Here is a 12628-nt window from a genome sequence, read left to right as displayed (position 1 = left end):
AGGCTGGCGTCTATATGTGCTATACTAACAGAAGCGTTCCTATCCCCGGGATCTAACGAGAGAAACAGAAGTTTCGTGATGCCTGTCTTAGTGGCATGTATTAGTTTAAAAGCATGAGTTAGAAACAGTGCGTCACATCTAGATTTAATGTTTTTAATTCCAAGTTCTCCGTTTTTCCTCTGCAAAGTCGCCGTGTGGAAGGATACTTTGAAGATATTTTGTTTCCACACATACCAAAACGCTGCAGCTAGTATTTTATGTGCGGTGACCTGCGGTATCGGTAAGACTGCTGCGACATATTTTGCTAAGTATGTATGTATGTATTTATAAACTGAACTTTCTGCAGCCGGACTAATGATCGCATGTCATGGTCCTTCAACAAGGATCTGATGACATTAAGTTTCCGCTCCCAATTGTGCGTAGCCATGCGCTTGGGATTCGCCCTTAACCACGATCTGAGTTGAAGTCTCTCTCCAGTTACATCTAACCAGTGCGCACCTATTGCGCTATTGTAAGAACCGAGATGCAGTATTTTGGATTTAAAATTTTGTTAATTTGTGGTAAGATATTATGGGATCAAGAGCTTAGGTCATCGGCTCCTAAGCTTACACACCACTTAATCTAACTTACACTATGGACAACACACACACACACACACACACACACACACACACACACATATATATATATATATATATATATATATATATATATATATATATATATATATATATATATATATATATATCGGAGGGAGGACTCGAACCCTCGACGGTAAGCACTATCGGGACACAGCAGCCAACCTCTCTGCAGCACCTATCTACACACGCTCCTCGTCAGATGCGAATTCCCATGATGTTAGATGATCTTAGCCGCATACCACATGCGCGGTATCCCCCCCCCCTCGCAACACACCCGCCCCCCCTCCGTCCATTATTCCACTCGCTCGCGGCCACACTGTATTTCCGCAAGCGTTCGGACTATGACGCGCGTCTAGCACTGAAAGCTTTCGATGACCCGTCGTCATCTGAGTAATTATACAGGATGTTTCAGGAGGAATAGTAAATATTGTAGGAAATGGTAGTATAGACAAATTGCAGAAAAAACGCCTTATAACATATGTCCAATTTTTATTGAGTACATATAGCTGGGTTCAATGCATTTTAGTTTCGTATGTTGGTCCTTACAGGACCCAGTTTTCTACACCTCCTTGAAAATGATCTTCCAGCGTTATTGGAAGAGGTTACTTTCGCTACAAGAATGCGTATGTTCCCCCAGCATGACGGGGCTCCTGCACATTCTAGTCATCAGGTGGCACATTATCCAAACCTAACATTTCCCGGAAGATGGATTAGAATATATGGGCACTTTTCTTGGCCACCAAGGTCCCCGGACCTCATCTCTTTGGATTTTTGCCTGCGGGGATGGTTAAAGGCGAAGCCTACAAGGAAAAAGTAAATCCAAGAGTCGATTTGATCGTTCGGATTAGGAATAGTTCAGCCCTCATAAAAGAACGAAAAGACGACCTCAGAAGAGCTACACGTGGTGTTATCAAGAGAAGTCAAATGTGCATTGAAATTGGTGAGAGAATTTTTGAAAATCAACTTTGAACGTTCGCATTTGCCTTTGCTTTGAGTTTGTTAGGGGTAAGTACAAACAGCTGTATCTCTGTACTCAATAAAAAGTGGACGCATTTATATGGAATTTTTTATGCAATTTGTCTGTACTTCCACCTGCTAAAATATCTACTATTCCTCCTGAAACATCCTGTATATGGCAATATGTGTGGTGCCTGTTCTTTCGGACATGTCCGAAGGAAAAGACACTAGGAATCCTGATTCGAACCTGGCCAGGCACAAATTTTCATAGGACGCCGTTGTTCTATTTTAACGCCCATGACAGCCTGGACATCTGTCCTTCGATATTTAGTTGATTAACAAGGCTGTCTATTTCGATTCGTAGTGTCTGTTCTTTCGGAAATGTCCAAAAGAACAGACATACACACACACACATATTTTTATCTTAAGTGCTATTCGGAAAATATTTGGCAAATCGGTGATAGTGCTGGACTGGAGCTGCCTCAACCTGCAAGATATAGTAGTAATTTTCTGAACAATTCCTGTTTAATAAGTGACAGCGACAGTGTCTCTCATCGTTTACTTGTCGGGAACCTGCTTCTTTCTGCCCTAGCCTATACTACAACAATGAGTGATTACTCACGTTCTTGATACCTTACTGGACTTGCTACTGCAACTGTAGCCAAAGATTCAAATCCCGCTGGAAAAGTATGTTTCAAGTCAGATGGTTTTGCTCCTCCCCTACTGTCATTGAAAACGATCACAACGAAATAAAGTATAGGATCCTTCGAAACCCTTGAGTTCATACTGCGGTGCTGTGCAGATGAAGAAAGTAGTTTTTGACAATTATCAGATGACAGATGGAATTTGTCAGAGTCCATTAATTATGACTGCATTATTAATTATTGGTTCACAGGCGCTTTTCTGCCGCTTATTGTAACTGCCTTTTGACTGTTAGAGCTGGAAGAATAGAAACATCAGATTTTCGCCATATGGAATATTCGAATTCACCTTAAGTCTTCACGTTTCGAGCAAAGGCAGACTACCCGTCAGAAAAGATGACAACAAAAGGCCAGGCCATGCCTGTCTTATGGGGGATGTGCCAATGACAGTGATCTCAAGAACAATATTGTACAGCAAAGATATGTTGCCAACTCAACCACTTTTCTTACACTGCGACCCCAAGGTGTCTCAGTTGTTGGCAACAAATTCCAGCTGTGATGCACACACCCCTTGGGGCAGAATTCGTAGCTCAAAACACACTTTTGGAGCTATCACATGTAAAATATTATGTTCACACTACTCTTTGCTCTAATTTGTCTTTTGGTGGGGCTCAGTCTTTCATTTCTTCTTGGGAAGTTAACGATAAAGGCATCATAACTCGTCACCAGGAACAGTACTGCATAGGAACGCTCAATGAGCGACCTGATGATGTTAAATAATAGTCACTCCGTTGATTTTTGTTGTTTGGAATTAGAGCATGCAGTACTCCTACATCAGAATTCTGAACTTTGCCTGTTGAATGCAAATGTCGCATGATGGTTAAATGGTAATCCATCAGATATATCAGTACCCGAGACTTCTTTAATGTTGAAAGTCATGGTTGCCAGAACGATCTTTGTTGAAACAAGAATATCTTTTTCTGGCGTATTTTTCCCAAAAGCACTCGCTCCGCACACAGTTCACATGTATCTCGCTGCATCCTCTGCATTCACCTTTCCGTTATGCGAAAAGCAAATATTGTGTTGCAGTTGTTACACCTTCTTCCACTTGCGACTCAATTTTACAACGTTTAACGTTAATTCATGCTTTCAGTTATGCAAAATCCAATGCTTAACTGCAAGATGGTAACTAGATCTTCAAATTCGAAAATGACAGTTGATACATACACTGACAGCGTCGCACCGTGGTTCAACCTGGGCGGCGCCGGATTTCAGGCGTCGGGTGGCGTGGGGCCGGTAGCCGCTGCAGCGCGAGGAAACGCTCGAGCGTAAGCTGTTCTGATCGCGATGCAGCCACGAGATGTCCTGCGGAATTGTTTCTGAAAGTACTTGTTACTGCTGGTTAGTAGAAAGTGAAGCGAATTATCTTCGATGTTCAATCAGACTCATAACTTTATACGAGGGCCGAAATGTATTAAAAAAAAAATACAGTTAGACGCGAACTCGCGACTACAAGTTCAGAATTCGCGACGATTACCACTAGCCCACGGCTTCACCCAACACAGGTTCACGACACTTCCCGCTGACTCTTCCGCATCTAACAGTGTTGTCAGATCGTGCAGATGGCCGGACTTAGCGTTGTTATTGGCGACCTCAAGTGAACGACTCGGACTTAGTCTCTGTGGCGGCCGGCCGGTGGTCAGTTTTTATGTCTAAGGCTGTACCCTGCAACTTTGTTTAATAAAAATTGTTCCTGAACGTTGTCTGATACATCATGTTGATATACTTAAGCCAAATGGTAATATTTTGAATTGATAGCTTCGTCGCCCATAGACAAATGTAATGTTTTGACAGTGCTCTGCTAGTAGAATCTGCCAGAAGCTGACTGTCAGTCAATGCTTGTTAATATTTTGACGCCTCTTCGATACAGTGCAAACTCTTCCACTACCTCAGCCTTATCAGACTCTTGTGTAGTGAATTTGTTTAAGACTGGCCTCTAATGTGATGCACACCAACCCATCTTTCTTTAGGGCAATGACATGGGTAGTGCAATAATTACTTTGAGAGTGCTCAATGATTCGCCATTGTATCATCCTTTTTACTTCTCTGTTCGCTGTGTCTCTTTTTGATATCAGATTGGAAAATCGTTTAAACCTGAACAGATCATGTGGGTTAATGTGGGAACAATATGCGTAATCCATTATATATCCTGTTTTTTTTCGAATAACCCTTCAATACATGTTACGTTTTCATAATGCTGACTTCTGTGTTACCCCCACATATAAGCATATGTTTTCCTCCATATGAGACTCCAGTACAACTGTTCCCTAAAAATATGACCCTAGCATCATTGTTGATACTTTACGTGCCTTCATTTCCCTCAGATTCTAATATTTTTTCTTCCTTGTTGTCTTTTATTCTCATTTTGCCCTAAGCACAAACTAACACTGCCCTATCACAATTAGCCAGTCTGCTCCCAAAATTAATTTGATGCATAATCCACAAACCACCAAGGCATTGACTGAAAACCTTTTGTCTTGCATTTGAAACTCTAACAAACGCTGCTTCTTTATACACTTCCTTCTAGACCCACATGCTGTAACTATTTTGACCCTTGAACTGATAATAGAGGAACATCTGTACCCTTCTTTATCTTCTGAAACAAATTATTTGAAACTGCGTTGATTTCACAACCAGAATCCAGAATAACAATTCTTTTCATCGTCTGTATTTCAGTTTCTATTAATGGTTGGTACTCTTCTTTTACTTCTAGCCTACCTTCTTCCATGACTGCATCTTTTGTCCCATCCTGTTCATCGTACCCCAAGAATCTTATGAGTGGTCCACGAGTGGTAACAATGATTACCAATGTGGAAAGGACAACAAAAATAAACAGCAAGGTATATTTTCAGGAAACTAGATTAAAATACAGTCATGTCATATCGCGATGGGGATTTTTCAGCACACAGTACAAGTAAATAGAGGAACTATGGCTCACATTTGAAAGAATAATTGACCATGGAATGTATAGATATGAAACCAGTAGAACCGTTCATAATGGGAATTACTATCCACAGTACGCAGTCTTTGGAAAGAAACTTATGAATAAACAGAGATTACTGCGTAATAGGTGTAAGAAAAGTGTAAGGCTACAGATAGAGAGCTGCTGAATGAAACACATCTGGCTGTCAAGAGAGCAATGCGTGATGCCTTCAATAACAACCATGGCAGAATATTATCAAGTGCTATTTCACAAAACCCAAAGAAATTCTGATTGCTGAAAAAGCTGATTGTGGCACAAAAATGGTTCAAATGGCTCTGAGCACTATGGGGCTCAACTTCTGAGGTCATCAGTCCCCTAGAACTCAGAACTACTTAAACCTAACTAACCTAAGGACATCACACACATCCACATCACTTGCTGTAGCTATAACATCACCACTTTCACTGATTACTCTTGCACCCTGCATGTCAAAAGTGACTGTATTTCCTTTCTTGACAATTTCCTCTACAGACAGCGGGTTAGTTGCCACATTTTTCACGTAATGAACATTGTGTGCTGTAACCATATCTGATTCACCATTTACGCTTACATGTAGATCTAGTTTCCCGGCCAGGTGACACTGGAGCTTGTTGCCATCAACAGTAGATATTCCCATATGAGTCTTTCTTTGATGTCATAAAGAAGTGATTTATCTTTAACAATATGCAGAGATGCACCTGAGTCTAAAATCCATTCCATATCACGATTACTCATCCCACCAAAAGAATAAAAGCATGAGAGTGCCTTACCTTTGTTATTGGTCCTTCTCTTTGGGCCCATAACCTATTGGAATTTGTGCCACACTCATTCTTAACGGTAACTTGCTTTTTATTGCTGTAAAGAACACCGAAAAATAATGCAGAAAAAAAATTGCGATCGTCTAGTAAGGATAACTTGCACTTCACGTAAATTGGAACTTTTCTAATACTTTGTCCCTACTATTTTATTGATATGTTTATTCCAAATGCAGCCTAGGCCCATAACCTATTGGAATTTGCGCAGCTGAGTAAGTATTAAGGAGAAAAAAAGGAGATTTTACTAATAACTATATTTGCACATTCAAGAACAAAAAAATTTACAGCGAACACAACAGAATAATTAGCGCACGCAAAGAATGTTAGACAATGCCAAAGAGGTCTATTTTACACAGTGCACTTTGCGCTGTCACACACGAAATATACTGATCACACAATTCCAACAAGAACTACTTAAACCTAACTAACCTAAGGACATCACACACATCCATGCCCAAGGCAGGATTCGAACCTGCGACCATAGCGATTGCGCGGTTCCAGACTGTAGCGCCTAGAACCGCTCAGCCACCCCGGCCGGTGATTGTGGCACAAGAGAGTCACAGAGATACTGAAGAAACTGAACTGCATCCTCTTGAAGAGAGATGTAAACTCTTCCAACAAAGTCTGTTAACGAAGTTTCAGGACTCTAGGAATATACTAGGGCCCCCTATTTATCACTCACATCGGGTACATGACAATAAGTTTTGAATAATTATAGCATGTACAGAGGCATTCAAACAATCAATCTTCCTGTGCTCCATATGTGAATGGAGTGGGAAGAATCCCTACTAAGTGGTACAAAAACTGGTACATACCCTCTGCTATACACTTCACAGTGATTTGTAGAGTATAGATGTAGATATTCAGCCATTTGCGACTAGACCAAGTCCGAACTGCCTTCTAATTATCTGACTCTCCATGATCCCTGTTCTAATTATTACGATATTCTCTGTTTCGTCTGTAATAACCTCCTCTATTCATATCCCTCTGAAATACGCCTCTCCTTCCTTGGGATGAGCTTTGAGTGCCTGGTGGTGATCTGTTTCAGTCCCAACCATGACACACATCATTCCTATGCACACCACTGCTTCGGCTTGGCTTGCACTCATTATGACAGTCTATCCACCATTTGTTCTTTCTCTACCATTCCTGTCCTTGCCTGTTCCCATAGAGTGAATCTAACTCCTCGAGGACAGCCATTAGGCCATTCACATCAAATTTGCTTGTATTAATAAGCTTCTCCTTTACTCACTCGGTAACTTGATTTATCTCTAAGAGGAATGACTCTTTCAATGAGATCATGAAGTACAGATTCTTCTCCGACTAATGTTGGAAAAATTCTTTATAGCTACTACAGCTGCTACGAGCAAAGCTTCTGCCCTCAAATATTTCCCTTCTTATGCTGGTTTGTGTAGTGTTTTATGCACAACTAGGCCAGTATTGATTCAAGAATGCTCATAGAAAATCACTGTATTTTGTACATGTTTTAATGACTGCTGTTCCCCCATGATATTATGTCTCCTTCAAATCTGTTAGTCACCCATCTTAAGTTCTGCTGTTTTGGCCAGTGTTCACCGATAACTCCCTCAAATTGTTGAATGAAAGCAACTTGATGCAGTTTGTCTTTAATAGATAAACGATTGAATTTACATGTAATAAGATAATCTATTGCATCAGTAACATGAACACTAAGTTTCCTTCTTTCTTTTTCGTACCATGTTTCTATTATTTTTAATTTCGCCTTCAGTTTTAGTTTCCTGGTTAGTTCCTTTATGTGTTCCATTTTCCTTTTTCTATCTTTTGCTCAATATCTCTCACTTTACCCAGGATTGCATTTGTGTTGTCTTCATAAGATGATTGTACATTTGAAAACTTACTGCTAAGGATATAATGCTTATTTTAACTATTTCTTATCACTTGGCTATTTTTATGTCTATCATTACATGCTTTAGTAGCTTTAGTTTGCTGATTTCTTATTTGACTAATACTACCAGTCTCAACATTTTGTTTCATTTCAAGCTTACAGTTATCTAATATTTTACCCTATTCTTTTGTTTCTTGATTTATTCACTTCATACTTCCCTTGGTCTTAGCTTCAAGTTTTGTAACATTGTGTTCTAAAGCCTTGATTTATTTCTTCATTCAACTTCCTTTTGCCATACTTTGTTTCCTCACACTCTCTAAAAGCTACATGTATTTCCCTTTTTAATTTTTCTTTAATTTCCTTTAACCCAATCTCTATTTTGTCCAATAATATATTTTTTTCCTAATCTTTCTGTTGCCTTTGCTCGTTCTTTTCGTGTAATTTTAACACTGACCTTATATATTGTCCCTACTGATTTCCTTGTATTTATTATCCACTGCTGGCAATGTTTCAGCTGATGCAGTGCCACAGCTTAACCAAATTAATTCTTCTGTCACCTTACTTGTAATGTTAACATCAGATTGTTTGTCTCTGGTGAAATCATTCCAATTGACCATTTCATAGTGATCAGGCATGACATACTCTGCATTTTCATTAACATCATTTGCCATCAAAGCTAAGGTTTCATTGTCATCACCATCTCAATGAAATCATTTGTAACTACTTCTGAACTCCCAATGAAGTCATTTGTAATTGAATTTACCTTTTCAGATGTGTGCTTAAGGTTTGAACCCACACTTTCACTGGAGTCACTAATGACTAAATTTATGTTTTCATTAATGCAATACGTGTTCCTACTGCAAAAATCGATTAACCATGTTTTATGAAGTATAGAGAGAACTGAATTTTCTTAAGCCACAAAGAGCTGTGTCACCATATGGAGTGTTCCACTGTATTAGTTTAGTAATGATGTTTTGTAGAAAAGCTTAATGTGTAATTGACTAGTAACTGGATTATTTTTTGATAATTAACAGAAAAAAACAATTATTATTAACTTATATGGTTTTGGCAGGCATCATTCGAATTATTTATCAACTTCAGCAAAGTTATATTAAACGCACATCCCTAAATTATTGAAATCAGTATAACCAATCATTTTATTGATCATTAAATGATTATAAAACACCGAAGAATTTTTTCCCTGCACTTTGTACATCTGCATCACTACTGTCACGGTCTTCTATATCAGATTCAGGAACTGTGTTGGTGGCAGCTGTTGAAGTGGGAAGTGACTCATACAAAGTGTGAAAGTTCTCAGGAATGACTCCATTTTTGCATAACTGTACCAGTTATTTCTGTTTCTTTCCATTTACTGCCAGAATTTTAGGATGAAGACCTCATAAGTCAATATTTTTCATATTTAAAGTATGTACTTTACCAAATGTATGTATGTCCTTATAATGTGATCAGTGATTGTATTTGTACATTACCATTACTGGAGTGCATTTTTGATAGTGAAAACGTTCCACTCTGAGCTAGACTGTCAGTACTTCTGTTTTTAATGATAGCTGCATAAAGTTTAGATAAATTCTTGAATTCCTCATGTTTCAATTCATATACTGCATAATGTGAACCTTCTTGTTTCAAACCCTTTTTGATGTTGACAGTGTGAATATGATGAGCCAATCCTGGAGGATATAAACAGATAATGTGTGTTGTTCATTTCCTTGAATGTGCTACCACATTCAAGAAATTTGTTTTCAGTAACATCTAGATTAGTTGTCTGAACAGAAACAACACAACTGGTTTGATTCCTGCTCTGACCCAAGTAAGTATCAGAGAAGCATGAACCGAATTTTATATCTGATGGGACCTGTTAAACTTATTTCACGATGCAGGTACCGGGTTATGAGCTATGTCTCTTTCCATTTAGCTCAGCCGAAGCATGACAGAATGCATCATTTGGCTCAGAAATGTCATGGATAGTTAAAGTGTATGCACAGATTTTCAACTATAGAACATTTGAGAGACTTCACATGAAGGTATTTCCAAGACAGAATGTAAATTAAATGTGGAACACATAAACGCCTTGTCAGCTTTACATTTTTCTCTATCAGTACTACTGTGTGACTGCATTCATTTTTCCTTGCAATATGCTCATTATACTCTTTTTCTGATGATTTATTTTCTTTGTAAGTCTTTGATTTATCATAACTAACGTATTTTTTATATTGGTCCTTTTTACGTTTGTAGAAGGCGAAATTGCAGTTCTGAAAAAATATTCTTCTGGAAGTTTGTTCGCTAATTTGAAATCCTTAAAAACTTCCTTGTGCAGCCTGTACATTTTAGATACACTTAGTTTGCAGTCTAAATACAGTCGTTTAGTGGGTCTCCTTAAATAGTTAGACTCCACTGTAGGAAACTTTTCTATCTGTTTTTCAACTCTCTGCACATCATATGATTTACTTTTATTATGCAAAATCTTTTTGCCTATCTTATCATTTCTTACGAGAAGTCTGCTCTGTTGTTTCCCTTTTGTATACAGTATCAATGGCATCCACTGAAATAATAAAATTTTAATAAAGAAATTCTTACACACCCTGAATCTTTTATTGTCTTTATGTAAGTAGTAAACTTTAGAATCCTTACATTGTTTCAGGGACTCATCAATGTGGAGTTGGCCTCCCTGTGTTACCAACAATGACATCTTTCTGCCTTATACAATTGCGGTCCCAGAAGCTTCTAAACCAGGAGCAAACCATTTCATCTAAAAATAATTGTTGCAGTTGTACCTAAATCTTTCACAATTAACTGGCTTTTGTTTTTTAAATTCAATCTTATACTTCTTAATTACATTCTTCTTTTTTTTTGAGGTCATTTTCATTCCTGCTTGAGTGTTTACCACTGTTATTCTCTTTCACAGCATTGATTACTTTAACCATGAGATCTGTATTGCCTGTGTCACTGGAATCTGGTTCATACTTAAGATCCTTGATGGAACACTCAGAGTCAAAATCGTTCTTTTCTGCAACATGCTTGATCATTTCAGGAAAAGCACCCCCCCCCCCCCCCTCAAGGCTCACCTGATACAGTTTCTGTTTTGGTTTATCTTGTGCTGTTGTCTGTGGGTTACCTCATTGTCTACTCTGCTTGCATCGTCTACTATACTTCCAGCTGTTGTACTTGGAGATTAAAATTCATTTCCTTAAAATAAAAATATGAAACAAAATTGCTTCATACATTTTAAAATGTCAGTGTATTGTAAGAATTAAGTTCATGTTTGGAGTACCATTTTATTACTTACTTGCACTTTCATCTTCTGTGGTTATCATTATCTTGGCCAATGACACAACATTTTTTAGAATTAAACTCACTGTAGGCAACTGGCACAATGCCATGGCACCCAGTGGACTCACAGTTGCTTTTGCTTCAATGGGCATTTAGATATTCATGCACTTCAGTAATAATAATCGACAATAATATTGATGTCACATTGTTGAAGTAATGTTATATTATTAGAGACCAACAATGAATCACCAGCAGTGTTGACAGCTCATCAGAATGATACTAAACGTAGATTTTCTACAGACTGCCAACAAAATTTTTCTTTGATATCTTTCAAATAACGAACAAAAATATTTATGACAGACTGCTGACAAAACAGAATATTATTGTACATCAACTTAAGATTACTTTTCTGGTACAGGAAGCTAAGAAACGTAAGCATACCACAATCTAGCAGCATGTGTGAGCAAGCCAACTCCAAGTAACAGAAGACTTCACAAGGCAAGTTCGCAAACTGATATACAATTGCACAACAATTTAGACCTACCATCATGTAACAATGAATCCCTTTTATTCATGCATTTAAATATCATGTCTTTAATAAATAAAACTGATGACTTGAGTATTCTCTTAGGAAAGAACAAAACCACCATAATATGTATTATTGAACATTGGCTAAGTAAAAGTCAGTTGGATTTGTATGTACCACCGGGCATTGATTTAGTTACAGGATTCTGTAGAAAAACACAACAGCGTGGTGGAGTTTCAATTTATATTAGTAGTGATCTAGATTTGCAATATAGTGTCTTTAACATTGCTGAATACTGTATAGAGAATATGCTTGAAGCTGCTGCAGTGCTACTTCCAACACTAAAACTCATAATAGTGTCAGTATTCCATACTCCAGATAGTGACAGTGAATTATTTACACAGGTCTTAGAAAAAATGATCTTACACTTTGAAAAGTTAAGCATATATAGAATATTAATATTTGGAGACATAAAGATTAATATAAGGCTAAAGACATTAAAGCAGCTTTATCTACAGAATGTGTTAAGATCACACGATTTATGTTGGATTAATAACAATCCAACAAGGCAGTAATTCTGTCTTGATAATGTCATCACCAAAGTTGAAAAAGATCTGTATGAGCTAGGGTTCTTCAATACTTATTTTCTTTCAGACCAAGAGGGGATATGGTTAAAATTAAAAATCAATAAACTTATATCTAACTGCCCCAAAGCAAAGCATATCAAGCTACTGTATGATCAAAATATTGACAACTACATGACACAGTTGCAGATGGTTAGATGGAATGACATCCTACTTGATAGTGAAAGTGTCGAGGATGCCTTTACAGTTTTTATCAATATACTCGCAGACATTTTTAAGACCTGTTGTCC

The sequence above is a fragment of the Schistocerca piceifrons genome, chromosome 1 (genome assembly GCF_021461385.2).
Source record: "Schistocerca piceifrons isolate TAMUIC-IGC-003096 chromosome 1, iqSchPice1.1, whole genome shotgun sequence".
NCBI lineage: Eukaryota > Metazoa > Arthropoda > Insecta > Orthoptera > Acrididae > Schistocerca > Schistocerca piceifrons.
This window is presented reverse-complemented; position numbering follows the sequence as displayed.